We start from the raw sequence: 19555 nt of genomic DNA, 5'->3' as shown, positions 1-19555 counted from the left end.
ACTATGTATTTCTCTTATTTTCTCAGTTATTCTTTTTACATAACCAACTTATTTACTCCCTATTTCTTTCTTAATCTACATTTTCTTCTCATTCGCTTTTTTCAATTTTTTTTTCTTAAACTGGATTTTTCTTTCAAGTATGAACCTCATGCGTTGATTTAGGATGCTCAAGGCGAGGCAATCTTATGGGTCATATATGGCCTTGGACATAATTAATGTATTAGCAATTAATTAGAACAATGCATTTTGGACTCGTTATTTGTTCATGCTACGTCTTCTTTAGCAAAATACAACTCAATTATTATTAAACAATACTATTACTTGAAATAAATCTCTTTATTTGAAATTGATAATGACTAATGGCTAGGAAAAATTATAACTGGCCTTGCAAAAAAGTACAACAATAAGGGCTTACTAAATATAACATGATTAAATAGGTTTGTAGAATCTCTTGTTGATTCAAAAAACAAGAAACAATAACAATTATTGGATTCACTTAAACATGACTTACAAAGGCCACAATTTGCAAAATATTGATCGTTCATGGCAAGTACAAACCAACATTTTCCTAGAAGATTAATGACATAATTAATTTTGCTAAATAAAATCTACTTACTAATCTTATAAGTAACCATAACTACTTGAATAATAATAATCATACAAACAAGGTACAAACACCCTACAAATGCTTAACTCTTTAACAACCGCTATATCCAATTTGCTTCGCCTTCTTCTTTTTGGTCATCCTCATTGTCGTTCATTTTGGACAAAAAGAAAGCCTACAACCTACGATAATGAGGAAAAGCGAAAGAGATTGGAGTCCCACTCCCCGTGAGAGGCTCATCACGACCGTCCCCATCGCCTCAAGTCCCGTATGTACCAGGATAAGATCGTATTTCGGCAACACAGTCATTTGTAAGCAGAAGAAATCTGCGTTACTACTTAGTACTACTCCAAAGATTCACCAATCTTTATGTTTACCTAAACTTTCATCAAAGTTTAAAACAGTAGGGAAGCAAGCAGTAATTGTGGTCGAAAATTTTCAAACTCCGAAAACAGAAGTACATTTAACAAACTTGAATTTTCTAATGCGAGGTGCCGAAATCACTATCAATTTATGAAAAATTCCCACAAATCATCGCGACTCCAACGTAACTTATCACACCTTCGAAAACCTAATTAATATAAAAGACGTAAAATATAGTTAATGAGTTTATAAAAAAATTGTTTATCCAGATTATCGATAATGTTCAGTAGTTTGTCATATTTGTCAAATAGAACAAAAACATGTAATAGTAAAGTGGTGTTAATTTTTCATAATTTTTTTGTTTGTATTAGACAACTTTAACTTTCCCTTTCTAATTCCTTCTTTTTACACATTTACGAGAGAATATTGTTCGCCAAATATCCCAAATCACAAATGCTTGTGAACTCTTTTTCTTTTTAAATAGTACATGTTATTTTTATTATTTTAATAAAGCCCCGGTTCGTTCATAGGATAATGTTATATTGTTTTTGTCAAATCTTATATTACGGCCCACCAAATGAATTTTTTTAAATCCACCGATGCAGTGGTGGAATTCCTAAGGGGCTATTTGGGGTCTGGCTCCCCATAAACGCAGTAAGGGATTTTAGTTAAGCTTGTTGGTACTTACTTTTTACTCGCAATTTATTTAGAACTTCAAAACTTGAGTACAGGGGCATGTATTATTTTGATTTTTTCTTAAGTATGATATTGTGACACTCATTTTTTAATAGGAACATTATTTATATTAGAGTATATATATAGATAATGAGTTTCAAAATAATATTCCTATTTTATTGTTTTTATCGGGCATGTCCCTTTGCCGGCCCAAAATGAGAAACAGTACATTGCATCTAATTAAAAGGCACCAATAAATGAATTCAAAATTAAATTGAAGTGAAAAAAAATTACAAACACGGGTAACATTTACGGGATGGAGAATCTTTTCAACTTCCTCTCTATTTCTTGTTCTTTTACCACTTTATGACATAAGAACATAAAAAGTTAGATTTTCATTTCCAATCTTTTCAACCAATTCCTTATTATTATTTTTTTAATTTTTTTTCTAAATGAAAAATACTCTATACGTAGCATTTGCCGAAAGAAATTCGTGATTATTGTTCCTGTAATTATTTTATAGATTTATTTTTATTTTTATGATAGGGCATGATTTTTTTATAGTAGCACATGATCTTTAACTCTCTATGTTAGTTGGGTCGGGTCTGATTTTATTTTAGTTGTATACTTGCATTTATACTACACTTTTTTCGTGTTTAAGTTATGTTAGCTTCGATAGAAAAATGTACATTAAAAATCCGTCACTAAACCGATATTATATTGAGAACCATTTATGTGGTTCAATTTGAAATTTTTGAAGACTATTTGTTACATAGCTAGAGTACAATCCTATACACTAAATCATTTTTCTCATCAATTGTCCAAATCTAAAGTGACATACACGAGCGTAATTCATTTACTCTTCATACAATTTATCTAAACATATTAAAGAAATTCACAAGAGTAATTCATAATATTAATACCGAAACATATTTATCATTAGCATCTGATTAGCCCCACCCCCACACACGTTCAAATACATAACATGTTTTATCAAAATATTTAAATTAAAAAGAAAGATTACCTTCAAATTGAATAATTCAATCTCTCCTTTCATGAAAAACACAGTGAGAGCCCCAAAAAATGTTGACCCACCCGCCCAAACTCGTGCATATTTGGCCAGTTGAATTCTCTTTCTCATTTCATCAAAATCAATATCTACACATCACTCACGAGCATTATTCCACAAGAAAATCATAAATTGCATAATGTACAAGTGCAACATGTTTATCACGAAAATATGAAAATGTGAAAATGCTGAGAAGTGAAAATGGAAGAAGTGTAAAGCAGTGGAGAGGAAGAAGTGTGAAGCAGTGAACAAGAAGAAATATGAAGCAGTGAAAGGAAGAAATGTGAAGAGAAATGAAAACATACTACAGAGTATTTAAATAGAAAAACTATACTATTAAAAAAGACAAGTCAATTAATTGGTTTAGGTAGCATGCATGCAAGTTCATAAAAGAAGTAGAACATATCTTATTTTGTTTGAGTTGAACTATTACCGCAAACGATAATCATACAACATACATCAGAAAAAAGTATGCATGCTTTTTACTTTGTTTTCTTCTAGGAAACATGGAAAAGCTCGTGGTTAAAAAAGACCTAAACCCTAAACCTTTCCTAGTACAAACAATAAACCGGTATGCAATTAATTAGGGAGTTGATCAGTACTCCGTATTTCTTAATATTAGGAATTGCAAAATACATGGACATAGTTGTGCTCTAGTTCGAAATCTTACGTTGGAATGTACAAATTACGATATACAATATCTGAAATTTTAAGATACTTGAACAAGTTTTAAATCGATCTAATAAAACTTTGGGTATGTAACCGTTTCACCACTCACGTAAGAATATTATGGATACAAGAAAAACAAGAAAAATACACAGAGTATAATTAATTTTCATTAATTTTTTTTATTAAATCCATCGAATTTTATCGGACGTATAACTTTCTTCACGCGGCTGTAAATACTATACGCCTTCAATTGTTGACGATCATGTCACGTCTTGTTCGGTTTATCTTTCCCTGTATTTATCTCCCTTAAACAACCTTTTGGAAATGAACTCAAAAGGTAAACTAGTTTCTTTGTTTAACGACTACAGTTATAAACACTAAGCAAAAGCATCCTGTCTTAGTTAAGTAGTTAAGAAGGAGGCTAGAGCTTCGTATTCCCCTCCATTATCCGAGCATAGGGTTTTAATGAAATTCTCAAATAATTTTTCAACTAAAGCCTTGAATTAACAAATACTAACTTGTGTCTGACTTGTTTTTGAGAGGGTAAAACCAAGTGTACTTGGTAAATTATCAACAAACACAACATAGTATTTAAAATTATCATGAGAGTAAACTAGTGAAGTCCATAAATCGGCATAAACTATTACAAGAGGTGCATGAGAAATTAAGGTATATTTATTAAAGGGAAGTTTGTGGCTTTTGTTACATTGACATGCATCACAATTGAAGGAAAAGGAACTAGATACATCTAACTTAAAAGTCGATGCAAGACTCTTAAATGTAGCTAATGATGGATGACCAAGCCTGTGATGCCAATTTATTGGCTTTGTTGGTAGAAAGAGCTAAGATAGAAGAAAGGAATGTCAATTCATAAACCCCTTGTTTAGTTGGACCTTTAGTAAGATGTACCCTTGTGAGAGTGTCCTTGATTATGAAGAAATAAATAAGAACTCAATGGAAAGATTATTATTAGAATAATTTAGACACAAAGATAATATTGTGAGTCATAGTGGGTGCACACAGAACATTCAGTAAATGAGTAAATGAATGGATTTAGAAGAGATAGAGAGAGTGAGCGAACCAGTGTAGGTGATTGGAACACCGATACCATTGTCGATTACAATCTTCTGTTCCATCATAGGGATGTAGGGAAACTAGGTTTGACACGTCGTAGGTGACATGATGAGTTGCGCCGGTGTCAAAGAGGCAATATGTGAGATTTTTGGCACCACTGGTTGTGGCAATATGAACATGAGGTGTTGTCAATGTACCTTGAGAAGAAGAGTGGACGGTTTTATAGATCACGCAAACATCATAGTGTGTCTTGTTTGCGTTCGAAGGCTTACAGCGAGGGGATGCAAAAGTACAACATTGTTGTTCTTTGAAGCCTTTAGGCTTTTGTTGGTAGAAATAAAAGGAATAATATCCAGCTAAGGGGGAGGTGAATAATATCCACCAAATACTAATCTTCTCTATTCTATAAGTGAAGAGTTGAGGTGATTTGGGTAATAATACTTTTGGTGTCCCCAATTTAAAAGACTAAAATACCATCGGTTACTTTATAATTTAATTTAATTAATTAATTAATTAAAAATAGACAATAAAATAGTCTAGCAAACATCCAAACAGAAGTCAGTAAAAATGTATCAAAAATCAAGAAACATTAAGAATATATCACTATTAACGTCCATGTTTCATTAGCGGAATTGACGTAATTAATTTCACAACTTAATTCTGAAAGAGTTATTTCGTAACCAATCTCTTTGATTTGCTTTGTTAATGTACCATTTGTACAATGTAAAGCTAGACTATAATTAAGGACTAATTATTGACCAAAATATATGCTTGCCTAAACTGCCAGATTATGCTAGGCCATAATTAGGGAATAATTATTGACCAAAAGATATGCTAATCTAATTTACAAGATTACACAATATTCTATCAAATTCAATTACAAAATGCCTAAAATCAAAGAGCAGTAAAGGGTCTCCATAATTTCACAACTAATTCAATTACAAAACGCCTAAAATCAAAGAGCTATAAAACCCCATCATTTCCCACAAACAATTAAGGAATTAGACAAACTAGTATAAGAAGAACCAACTTAAAATCTCAGAATAATCGTCATGGCTGAGGGAGATCCAACGGCTACGCTGATCGGGGAAAAACTAGGTCGTTACTAGCTTTCATAAATCAAACAAAAACCTAAACTAATCCTAAACAAACGTAAAGCGATAAGAAATGGTCGAAATCCACAAGGACTAAGGTGCACTAGATTATGCTAATCGCACAATAAGCTAGGTCAGAACGGGGTTGGGAAAAGTCAACTAACAACTGCTAATAAACTAACTATCAAAGGAAAAACAAGGTTAAGGAATGGGGTCAAACACCAACAAATTATGAAACAAGTAAATGAGCAATAATTAAGAATGATGATACACAAGAAAATCATGGATGAGGCGTTGGTTAGAGATAGATCCTCAAATGACTCTCGCCTTGTGTCAATTCTGAGAATAGTCAAATGCGAACTTCCATCCTACACACAACTACCCTTAGGTCAAGATTAGTCACAAACCAAACAATAGTCAACTTAGGTCACGAACCCTTGATATTCCTAAAGTCACTATCCCAAAATCAAGGTCATACACAAGTAGCTAATTTGCATACAACAAAGTTTGAGTATGCTCAAAGAAACAATAGTTTAATCATGCAACATCACCAAATCCAAACTCAATTACCCAAATCAATCATTGTTAGGTTTTCACTCAAACTCTAACCAATAAACTACCCAATTAACATAAAAACACAAAATTTATAGAATTTAACAACTATTAACATGATACTAAGCAAAAACAACAACTAATTTAATGATTAAATTATAAAACTAAACATGAAACTAATCTAATCAAATAAATAAATAAAACAATAAATAAGACAATAAGTGAAGAGAGAGGAGTAAAGAAAATCTCATTAATTAAATGGTGGAAATATCCAAATCATCAAGTTCCCCATCTTTAATTCTTCAACATCCAATATTAATCCATTTGATTTTCTCACTTTTCTCTCTCTAAAAACTAACTAAAATCCTAGAAAAAATTAGAGAGAACTAAACTAATTTTGTACATGGTAATAACTCTTCACCAAAATTTGGTATTTATACTAAAGCCTAAAATGAAAATAAAAAGGGGAAATAAAAATATAAAAAAAAGAAAAGGAAAAAAAATATGAAAAGAATTAAAGGAATTAAAAGAAAAAGAAAGAAAAAGGAAAAGGAAAAGAATAAAAGAAAGAAAAGGAACCCAAATCAAAATTTCCAGACCCATCTTCTTCGTTTCCTTTTTTTTCCGCAGCCCCAAAACAATGGGGTTTTAATCCCCTCTTTTTCATGGCTACTCATTTGCAGCCCCCCCTATTATTACCTTCCATACAATTCGATTGAGCGAGATCAAACGGTGCAAAAATACAGCGCCCCTTGTTGCAATACATCGTGACCTTCCGTCTTCATTTACCCAAAAACATCATGGCCTTAGATGCTTCTTGTACGACAGCAAGTCGAGGAACAATAATCAAAGAGAACCACCAGGGCACCATCACGTGCCCTTCATTAAACTATCCGGGCTCAATCGTTCTGACGAACGCAAGGGAAGTTCGGCCGGACTTACTTTCATTTTGGGCGAATTCCATTCAGGTTCGACCGAACCTCATACTTGCAGGAACTTTTCTAAATTTCGGGTTTGTCCGAACTCGATTCGAGTTCGGACACTGGTCTGTTTTATTGGCTTCGGTTTTGGGCCCATTTTTTACCCTGGTTGTTGGCTTGCAGTGTTGATATGGATGTTCGGTGATGCGAGGCTTGCTGCAAGGTTGTTGCGGACTGTTGTGTTGTTATTGAGTGGCGATGGTGGCTGAGGTTGATGAAGAAGCCAACGGGTGTACATTAGATTGTGGTGTTGGAAAGGATTGTAAGGTAAAGGAAGGAGAGGAAGGGTGAAAGTTGACAACATCAAACAAATTTTGGGCCATGGTTTGGTCTTTACTCTTTAGCTAGTCTTGGGCCCAAAACACCAAGAGGACATAAGAACTTGATTTTGTCTCTATAACTTAACCCGAACCTTGAAAATACATGCTCCGAATAACCTACACATAAGAATAAAACACGATGGGAGAAACGAGAAAATATAGTAAAATAATAAATAAATAAATAAAATAAAATAAGATATCAATAGTAACTAAATGAAATAGAATAGAAAAATAATAACGAAAACTATAATTATTAAGCAATAAAATTACTAATCAAATAAAATAAGTAAATTACGAAATTAAGATCTAAAAAGTAACAAAAATAGCTAAAAACAATTAAATGAGCTACAAATAATTAAAATGATAAATTAATAAAAATAAAGACTAAAAATGCTAAATATAGAATAAAACGACTCGAATAATTCCTAAATTACTACCAGTGACATAAATGACACTCATCAAATGCCCCCAAACTTGAGTTTTTGTTCGTCCTCGGGCAAAAAACAATTAAGCACCAAGGGAAATAGGATAGAATGTTTGAGAAAAACGAGTTATTAAAAAGCTAATCTAAGGAAACATAGAAAATAGAAATCGAGGAAAAATATACACTAACTCACTGTCGTAGGAATCAAGATTATATTTAAGCACATGCAATAAGTTCTTTAAACCCCAAGATCGCTGAAGAGGGCGAGTGAGATCTCGCAAGGGTTTCCAACAAGATTAACTCATATCTCTTATTAAGAACAATTGATACAATCCGCCCAAAGTCATCTCATCAAATATGGTTTACAAAACATGGTCGATTCAAGCAAACTTTCAAAGCATAACCATTATCAATATACATCCACGAGTTAGGAATAAAGGGGATGGGCTAATCTAAGGTGCAAAATGAACACTATCAAAATTTTGAAAATCAATTAGAGTCTACTAAGGCATCAAAAAGTCATAATTTATTCTCAAATGGATGGAAACGGTCCCAAAATTGACCCGGCCACAGATAGTGGACTCGAATTCCCCCAAACTTGACTTTTGCTAAGAGAAAATTAAATTGTAAAATTAGAAGATTAAGTAATGGGTCTATAGTTTTGATTTTGGAGCCGCAATGACATTCATCATCACTAGAAAACTCTACTTAATAAACCTTCAAGTTCCCACTCAATCATCTCGACTAACCCACTTTCTCAAGAACTTGTGGTATTTATCACTTATTGACTATTTTTGGGATTATATTTTTTTCTTTTTCATTGACTTTAATCGGCTTATTATGCCTTGTGGGCTCATTTACTCCACTTATTGACTCGAACAAGACACTTAGGCTTTCGCCTTGTGGGCTAAAAACACCACTAATTGGAATCAAAACATAAATCACAATCTTTTCGTTCTACAACCATTTAACTCTTAGCATAACTCAACAAAAGGGACAAACTCGTGCACTAAAGGGGGTTTAAGGTTCAAATAGGGTTGCAAAAACTTCCAAGTGAGAAATAAATTGATTCTTTTCAACACAAAGTTTATCAAGTAGAATTATCAAAAGAGTTTTTTAAGTGGAAAATCAAGCAACAAAGATTAATCAATCCCTAATATCCCTAACTCGCACATGCACAAATCCAACGAAAATACCTTTACTCATCTACCAAAATGACCAAAGCCAAGGAATCCACACAAATTATCATCAAGAGTCTTCCCATGGACACAAAATCTTTTATACTTTCTTTATTCTTCAATTTTTTTTTGGAATTTTCAAAATGTTAAGACTTTGCAAATGCACATTGAGACACAAGTACCTAATTTGCGCAATGAAACATTAAACTAACAAGAATGACTCTTCCCCACATGAAAAGGTGAAGCTATCCCTCCAAACTTGAACGAAGCATTGCCCTTAATGCTTGAAAAGGGGAAAAACAAGGGGAGGGGGATGGAAAGGTAATACAATCAACCTTAAGAACGTAATTCGATTCCAACAACCACAAAATTTACCACAAAGATTCAGAAGCAAAGTTCAATGTCCAAGTTCTCCATAACCAACCAAAAAGTGGAAAAAAGAAGAAAAACCTCAATGGTTTAAGAGGGAAAGAGAAGAAAGGAAGAGATATTACTCGATTTTGGGTAAATCCTTCATCTTTTTCTCCACAACCAATGCTTGAACTTGATTAGAACATCGTGAGATCCTTCATTTGTAGCGAAAAACACCAAATCTTATAATTTGAAAATTATGAAATGAAATTTCGATCAATGAGATTGAATGATGCATATAGAGAATAAAGTTCAAAGTACTTATTAGTTCAATCAAATAACGCAACCAAAGTTAAATGCAACTCAAATATGTAAAAGCATAGCCAAAGTGAATCAAAAAGAAAATTTCATGCTCAAATAATTAAGCACGAGAAAATAAATAAAATTCAAAGAAAGAAATAAAAATAAAGCGATAAAACATGGGTTACTTCCCGAAAAAGGCTTATTTAAGGTCTTAAGCGCGATCTTTCTAGTAAATAACTATTCAATGATCGCAAGAGTTTGTCAAATGAATCGGCACACATTTCAAGGAATAAAGCATATGTAATGCTTAAAGAAATACATGCACAAGGTTAGTGCCATTATATCCCAACAAGGAAATGGATGCTGAAAAGAAGTAGGATCAAAAGGGAAAACAAGAAAATAAGAAGAAAAATCAAAAGAATTAGAAAAAGAAGATATAATCGTCAAACTCTCCTCAACAAACACTTTTTGGAGGGGCAAGCTTACTCTTTTCCTTAAACATGGTCGAATTAGGCACTTTGAGAATAATGGAGGCAAGATTATCATCTAAATGGAGATGGTTTGAGAAAAGAAAAAGGCTTTGAGATGGGATATGAAGGAAATAGGTCAAGCTTTCTTGAAAATGGGACATAAGGGGAAGGAATAGAAACAAGGGCTTCATTAATAACTTCTCCCACATCACAAAGGCTCTAAATCACAAGCTTTTACGACCAAAAGCTCCTCGATCGAGGGTTTTTCCTCTAAATCATCATCAATACCCTCAAAAGCATCCTCAACCACCAAATGAGAAGTCTTACTTTCAACTTGACCAAGAAGTTCACTCAAGAAAGAGGGGATACAAGATGATGGGTAGTCTAAAGAGAGAATTAAAAGAGTGAGGTTAGGGTCACTTGAGATAGGAACAGGAGACTCAAAAATTGGATAATTGATCAACAAAGACTCATGATTCTCTACACCATCAACGAAGCAATCCCCAAAACAGGCTACTTCATTCTCCTCAACATCGTACTCCTTATCTTCATTATCCCAAAAACCACCATCAAGAATTAGACTACTCCTTCCCAATTGATTTTCATTCTCAACATTCATCAAATCATCATCTAAAATAGCAAAATGCTCTATGGTTTCCGAATAGCATTGATTTTAGCCTCAAAAAAGGTCATATGATCGGTTATTTGGTTGGCCCTAGAATTAAAGTCTTTGATGCAATTCTCAAGGAGAAGCTCCAAGCTAGATTTCAACAATTTCGAATGCATAGAATTTTGAAAATCAACATGGAAGAGGGGTCACAATCAAACATGTGAGATTCACAATCGGGTGTACGAGGAAGATCATGGGAATTCATGCAAAAATTTGAAGGAATTTGATAAGAAGCATAAAAAACATTTACATTAGTATTCAACTAAGTAACATGAGAAAAAAGGGGAATGGGATTAGAATCATGCATATTTGGCTTACCATTAAAAACATGTAGAGCTTCAAGAAAATTCATGCAAAGACTAGAATCAACATTAGAAACATGAGAATCAGATTACATTTCCCATGATTAGTCATTTCCCAATCATAGGTATCTCCAGCTAACCAATTATAAAAATTCCAAGCTTCATCCAATGATATAGCCCGAATCCCACCATGAAACATATTCTCAACCATTCCCCTAGTAAGCTCATTAAGACCATCATAAAATACTTCACACAATTCCCATAAATCAAACCTATAATCACTTTCAAGAGATTCCTCAAGTCTTTCAAAATACATCCAAAACAGTTCATGGTCAAATTGAGGAAACGAGAAACTTACCATTTTTTTGAAATTTTCAAAATAAAACAAATAAATAAGAAAAAAAAGAATTATGCACAATAACCAAGATTCATCTAACTAACACAAACTAATGCAAACCGAAGTCCCCGACAACGACACCATTTTGATAGGGGAAAAATTAGATTGTTACTATCTTTCCTAAATTAAACAAGAACCTAAACTAATCATTAAACACAAGTAAAGAGATAAGAAAGGGTCGAAATCCACAAGGACTAAGATGCACTATATTATGCTAATCGAACAATAAGTTAGGTCGGAACGGGGTTGGGAAAAGTCAACTAACAACTACTAATAAACTAACTATCAAAGAACAATAAATAAGGTTAAGGAATGGGGTCAAACACCAATAAATTATGAAACAAGTAAATGAGCAACAATTAAGAATGATGATACACAACCAAAGCATGGATGAGACGCTGGTTAGAGATAGATCCTCAAATGACTCCCGTCTTGGATCAATTCTTGGAATAGTCAAATGCAAACTCTCATCCTACACACAACTACCCTTGGGTCAAGATTAGGTACAAACCAAACAATAGTCAACATAGGTCACGATCCCTCGATATTTCTAAAGTCAACTACCCCAAAATCAAGGCCATACACAAGTAGATAATTTGCATACAACAAAGTTTGAGTATGCTCAAACAAAAAATTGTTTAATCATGCAACATCACCAAATCTAAACTCAATTACCCAAATCAATCATTGTTAGGTTTTCACCCAAACTTTAACCAATAAACTACTCAATTAACATAAGAACATAAAATTTATAGAATTTAACAACTATTTACATTATATTAAGCAAAAATAACAACTAATTTAAATATTAAATTATAAAACTAAACTTGAAACTAATCGAATCAAATAAATAAATAGAACAATAAATAAGACAATAAATGAAGAGAGAGGAGCAAAGATAATCTCATTGATTAAATGGTGGAAATCTCCAAATCATCAAGTTCCCCATCTTTAATTCTTCAACATCCAATATTAATCCATTTGATTTTCTCACTTTTCTCTCTCCAAAAACTAATTAAAACCCTAGAAAAAATTAATTAGAGAGAACAAAACTAATTATGTACATGGTAATAAATCTTCAACTAAAATGAAAATAAAAAAGGGAAAAAAAAATTAAAAAAGAAAAAAAAAATCTGAAAAGAATTAAAGGAATTAAAAGAAAAAGAAAGAAAAAGGAAAAAGGGGAAGAATAAAAGAAAGAAAAGGAACCCAAATCAAAATTTCCATACCCATCTTCTTCGTTTCCTTCTCTTTTTTTCGCAACCCCAAAACAATGGGGTTTTAATCCCCTCTTTTTCATGGCTCCTCATTTGCAACCCCCCTATCATCACCGTCCATAAAATTCGATTGAGTGAGATCAAACGGTGCACCAATACAATGCCCCTTGTTGCAATACATTGTTGCCTTCCGTCTTCAATTACCCAACAACATCATGGCCTTAGATGCTTCTTGTACGACATCAAGTCGAGGAACACTAATCAAAGAAAACCACCATGGCACCATCACGCGCCCTTCATTAATTCCGTACAACCATCCGAGTTCAATTGTTCGGACGAACACAAGGGAAGTTCGGTCGGACTTACTTTCATTTCGGGCGAATTCCATTCAGGTTTGACAGAACCTCATACTTGACAGAACTTTTCTAAATTTTTTAGGTTCGCCCGAACTCAATTTGAGTTTGAACGGACCCGAATTGCTCTGTTGTTTGTCTCTTTTATTGGCTTCGGTTTTGGGCCCATTTTTTACCCTGATTGTTGGCTTGCAGTGCTGATATGGATGTTCGGTGATGCGTGGCTTGTTGCAAGGTTGTTGCGGGTTATTGAATTTTTGTTTGGTGGTGATGGTGGTTGATGTTGATGAAGAAGCCAGAGGGTGTGCGTGAGATTGTGGTGTAGGATAGGAGTGTAAGGTAGAGGAAGGAGGGGAAGGTTGGTTGTTGACAACATCAAACAAAGGTCTTGGTTTGGTCTTTACTCTTTAGCTAGTCTTGGGCCCAAAACACCAAGAGGACATAAGAACTTGATTTTGTCTCGCAAAATTTAACCCGGACCTTGAAAATACGTGCTTCGAATAACCTACGCATAAGAAATAAAACACGATGGGAGAAACGAGAAAATATTGTAAAATAAAAAATAAATAAATATAATAAAATAAGATAATAATAGTAACTAAATAGAAAAAGACTAGAAAAATAATAACGAAACTATAATTGTTAAACAATCAAATTATAAATCAAATAAAATATATAATTACGAAGTTAAGATTTAAAAACTAACAAAAATAGCTAAAAACAATTAAATGAGCTACAAATAATTAAAATGATAAATTAAGAAAAATAAAGACCAAAAATGCTAAATATAGAATAAAACGACTCGAATAATGCCTAAATTACTACCCTATGAGTGACATAAATGTCACTTATCATACGCTTCACCGCCCCTAAAGTTGAAAACCCAAAAATTTACATTTAAAGGAGAGAGAAATATAACCATGTCTTGAGAGGGAGGGTGAACGTCGGTGAGTTTGCACTGATTGACGACGATGTCGCAGAGTTTATCGGTTTGTGTTTGTTGTTCGAAGTTTTCTGGCAAGAGGAGGAGAGAGAGTGAGAGAAACATGGGAGGAAGGATGATATATACCGTGGTCGGTTAAGAGGGAGTGAAGGGGGAGTAAGGAAATGTCTTGAATTTTCTCTTATCACTAATACAATAATACTATGTAGCTTAGTTTTCATCGAAGTACAACAATACACAAGTTTTAGAATATAGAGTACTCCTCCCTTCAAAAAAAAAAAGTTCTAGAGTACTCAAGTAGTATTTTAATACGGAGTATTTTTTTTGAGTAAATTTGTTGTAGTTCCAAGGTAATTCGTACTATTTTTCATTTTTTATTTTGAGATATATTATTGGTTTTTTGAGATAAATTTGAAAACTTGTTGTTCGTAAAATAATGTGTAGTTATAGAGTTTTATAGATTATTGATTCGACTTATCATGATCACCTTGCACAACATATTTTAGGTTGATAGGCTACTGATCTAATTAAAATTAGCACCTTAACAGATTTCAGTTCTACTGTATGTATTTAAATTAAATGAAATATTTACGTTTATGCAGCTTAGGACGCAATCGGGTCAAAGAAAAAGTACTCTCAAATCTACGAAAATAAAGTTTTTTCATGGGTGCTACCTCCATCAATTGAAGATTTAAATTCAGAATAATCCTATAATGTTAGTTATGTGTTGCAAATCAATTGTGCAAAAAACATGTGATTAGGCAAGTACATTTGAGAAGAAAAAAAGAAGTGAAACACACTATTTATATGTTTATTTTCTTTACTTAAGTACTATAATTTGGATTTCTCGTCATACAATAGAAGACTAATAATTACATAATCAAGGGGATGCTTTACAAATATAAAACGATGATATTCTCTTAATAATATCTTTAACAAAGTCTAAGATATAACTCCATATATTCATATCAAGAATAATATCAGGATGAGATAATATTATTCTCCACATTGATAACATGAAGTTATGGTTTGAATGAGAGCGTCATGTAACATGTAGACATTTGTAGAAACGTCTTTTAATATATAGTATAGATATGGATTACTCAATGAATAATTTAGTAATTGAAAGCGTAATCTACTAATCTGGTTACTCTGATTTTTATCGAAATGTTTTTGAGTTAGAATCGATTTTTGAGAATAAAACAAGTTTATTTCCCATTTTTGACCATCCACGAATTTGTATACTAGTTCGTTGTGAGCCTGAGGCATACTCCTCCCGTCCTTGATCAGTTGACACTTACCTCATGGAAAGTCCCCCTAAATACAACTCAAATATGAATTATTAGGGATAGATGCTATAAGCATCTCAAATTTGAGACGGGTTACTAAAATTTTGTCTCTAAATTAAAATTGAGATGAAATTGTATATGAAATTTCAAAATTTCCGTCTCCAATTTGAAATGGATTTATCAAAATTCGGTCTCAATTTTTTTTGAGACGCCCTCTATAAAGACCTCATATTTTCGTCTCAAATCCGTATCTAATCATCATTTTGAGACGGATTATTTAAAGATTAAATTTTACCCAAAATTAACATAATCATAGTTCATTGTATATGTTTTCTCCTCGTATAGAGTAACTCCAATTTATGAATCTCCGACTTATTTCTTCCTTACGATCGAATTTTTTTTTACGATGATATCAAATGTTAAACATCGGCATAAACTTTCAAGTAACTTACAATGGTTTACCAATAGCTAGTATAATGGGATATTGATTATGATATGAAGTCTTGTCAATGACTCAATAGGTCATACCTTAGACTAGTTTTATGATAAAGGGATGAATTCATATGCATAAAAACATGGGCTTAAATGGGCCACTGAAAATATAATTCAACTAAATGATGCCTACAAGTGCAGAAACATCATCTTCACATTACAACAAGAAAAACGGTCAACTGTTACTCTATCAAACATAAAATCAGTGATGGAACTAGAAATTAGTAATAGGGGCCGGATTTGGGGGCATATTTTTTTTTTTGGCAATTAATATTAGGATTATATTAATACCAAAGAGCATGGGCAAAAAACCCAAGTATTACAGGAAAACCAGACCACTAGTCCTCAAAACTACAAGAAACAACTAATCTTGTAGTAGTCTACTTCTCAGTTCATCAGAACTTCTACAAGCCACTCGAAACAAAATTTCTTTAACTAGACATTCATAAGATTTGACAGTTTTCCTAAAAATAACAGAATTTCTCATAAGCCAAATACTGTAAATTGTTTTTGTGAAACACATCACATAGAGTTTAGCAATGCAGCCAGTTTTCTTGCTAGCTTTAGCTGCCTCTCCTATTAGCTCATAAGTGAGACCTGCACTCCTTGGGGGGCATATTTATTAAGTCTTAAACTTGACCATTTGCGTGGTTCCGGTGAATTTTTTTTTATATCTAATCCATGAATGATGGTTATACAAAAAAAATATTTCCCGAAGATCTTAGATTCTTATTTATTCATATCTTTCTCCGTATAAAAATATGCATTACAAAAGTTCTCAAAACATATAAAAAATGAGGCGATATAACTAATTATATGCACATCTTTCTTTTCAGAAAACATTGTAAAATTAAAACATGATAAAGTTCCTATTATTTTATATAAATAATTTTTTTATGTGTAAATTAAGGTAGCGGAAGTAAGAAAGAATATGTTAATTTTTAAAAATATTATAAAGAACATTTTAATTGCCTTGAGGTTTGAACATGTATATTGTTTTCTCCACTAATTTTAAGTTTAATTACAACCATTTCAATCAAGGTTTTTTTAGCGATAATTTGTTCAGTATTTTGTTTTTATTTATACTTATAGGGGGGCCTTGGCCTCCCTGAGCCACCCTAATTCAGCCCCTACTTAGAATGAACCCTGCTAAAATGCCTTTATCGTCTCTCTTTTTTCTTTAACAACTTTTAAGTAGAGAATTTGAGATTTTTCTGTTTGGGCTCAATTTGTTTGACGGAAAACACTCTCCATGAAAACATCATTATTTATTCTCTTTTTGTTTTTGGCAAACGACTTTTATTATTTTACTACCTTACTCCACCATCCAAAGTTTTCAACTATGCATTTCTCTTATTTTCTACGTTATATTTTTTACATAACCCACTTATTTACTCCATATTTCCTTCTTGATCTACATTTTCTTCTCATTCACTTTTTTCAATTTTTTTTTCTTAAACTGGATCTTGCTTTCAAGTATGAACCTCATGAGTTGATTTAGGATGCTCAACGCGAGGCATCTTATGGGTCATATTGCCTTAAACATAATTAATGTATTGGCAATTAGACCAATGCATTTTGGACTCGTTATTTTTTCATGCTACGCCATCTTTAGCAAATTACAACTCAATCATTATTAAACAATAAATAATAGCACGTACTACTACTTGAAAGAAATCTCTTTATTTGTTATTGATAATGACTAATGCCTAGAAAAAATTATAACTGGGCTTGCAAAAAAGTACAACAATAGAGCTTTCGAAATATAACATGATTAAATATATTTGTAGAATCTCTTGTTGATTCAAAAAACAAGAAACAATAATAATGATTGAATTCACTTAAAACATAACTTACAAATGCCACAATTTGCAAAAGAATAGTCGTTCACGGCAAGTACATACCAACATTTCCCCCAAAAGATTAATGACATAATTTTTTTGCTAAATAATATCTACTTACTAGTCTTATAAGTAGCCCCAACTACTTGAATCATAATAATCATAAAAACAAGGTACATACATCCTCCAAATGCTTCACTCTTCAACAACTCTCTATCCAATTTGTTTTCTCTTTTTCACTTTGGTCATCTTCATTGTCGATCCTCTTGGACAACAATTGATAGGTGACCAAAAATTATCCCACAACCTACGGCAGTGAGAGAAAGTCATATAGGTTGGAGCTCCACTCCCCGTGAGAAGCTCATCACGGCTGTCCTTATCGCCTCAAGCCCAGTATGTACCAAGATAAGATCGTATTTCAGCGAAGCAATCATTTGTAAGGAGAATAAATATGTGGTACTACTTAGAACTACTCCAAAGATTCACCAATCTTTATATTTACCTAATCTTTCATCAAGGTTTAAAACAGTAGGGATGAAAGCGGTAATCGTGGTCAAAAATTTTCAAACTCTGTAAACAGAAGTACCTTTGACACACTTGAATTTTCTAATGCAAGGTGCCTAAATCACTATCAATATATGAAAAATTCCCTCAAACCATCGCGACTCCAACGTAACTTATCACACCTTTGAAAACCTAATTAATATAAAAAAAATATTGTTAATGAGTTTAGAAAAAGAATGTTTATCTAGATTAAGGATAACTAGTTTTTGGGCCCGTTCCATGAACGGGATCAGCGAAAATATTTAAGTCAAGATAATTTAAAAAATCCCTTCTTATTGCGCGCTAGTAACAATTTATGGATTATCTTTAAGTTATAATGTTATTTTGTGTGTAATTTTGTTTGGTACTCCCTCCGTATTTTTTAGGAGTTACATGTTGACCGACACAAGTATTAAGAAAAGAGAGTTGAATGTAATATAAATAATAAATGGGGGAGTAATAAACAAATGGAAAAAATATTTTAATCAACGTAGTGAGGGAGTTTATTGTAATAGTAACCCCACAGAAAAGTAAGATATACTCTGTATTAAATAATTTGAGATTAAGCAGAAAACTTACCAAAAATAAAAATGTAACTCCTAAATAAATACTACAGCAAGTGGTATATTTAACCCTAAATAAATATAGAGGGAGTATACAAAAGTCCTCGATGACTCATGTAGGACGGAACTAATTAATCGGACTATACATCCACATCAAAAAAGAAAAGAAAGGCAGTGTCAATAGAATTATGTCCAGGGAGTCTGATGTAGTCATTGGTTTGATACTTTGATCAATTTTTTGCATGCTAGTATTGTAGTCACAATTTATGCCTTAAATTCATCAATTGTTGTCGATGATCCTTTTCATTGTGGAACTTCTGTTAAGTTTGTCCGCTTTACTGGTGCAGAAAAATACTCAAACACATAGTCAATTCCAGTTATTATATCTGTAGGACAGAAGTTTAGAAATTTTATCTGATCCGGTTTGAACCTTAGATAGTGTTTACCGTTTCACCACTAAAGAACTTCTCTAGATCAACAAACCCAACTTTTGTCATCCTGCTCAGATGCGTACTCCCGCATAAAAGTATGTATCGGGGCTTATCAACTACTTTGACTATTTTAAAATACAACATTTTCTCACCGTAGCACAGGCTCCCTCTTTCTAATGGAGATTGACTATGCTTTAGTCTTCTAAAAAATAAAGTATAATAAGCAGTAAGAACTAAGCATTTGTAGCAAAAAAATGCAGTTAAAGAATCAAAAGTGATAGTGAAAATTTAGTAAATATTTTCTCTTCTAGGTATGAACTGCCCAAATATTGGCTCAACTTAGTACTCTTTTTTCTTTTAGTTTTTTATAGTTTACCATGTTCAGTAT

The sequence above is a fragment of the Spinacia oleracea genome, chromosome 6 (genome assembly GCF_020520425.1).
Source record: "Spinacia oleracea cultivar Varoflay chromosome 6, BTI_SOV_V1, whole genome shotgun sequence".
Classification (NCBI taxonomy): Eukaryota; Viridiplantae; Streptophyta; class Magnoliopsida; order Caryophyllales; family Amaranthaceae; genus Spinacia; species Spinacia oleracea.
This window is presented reverse-complemented; position numbering follows the sequence as displayed.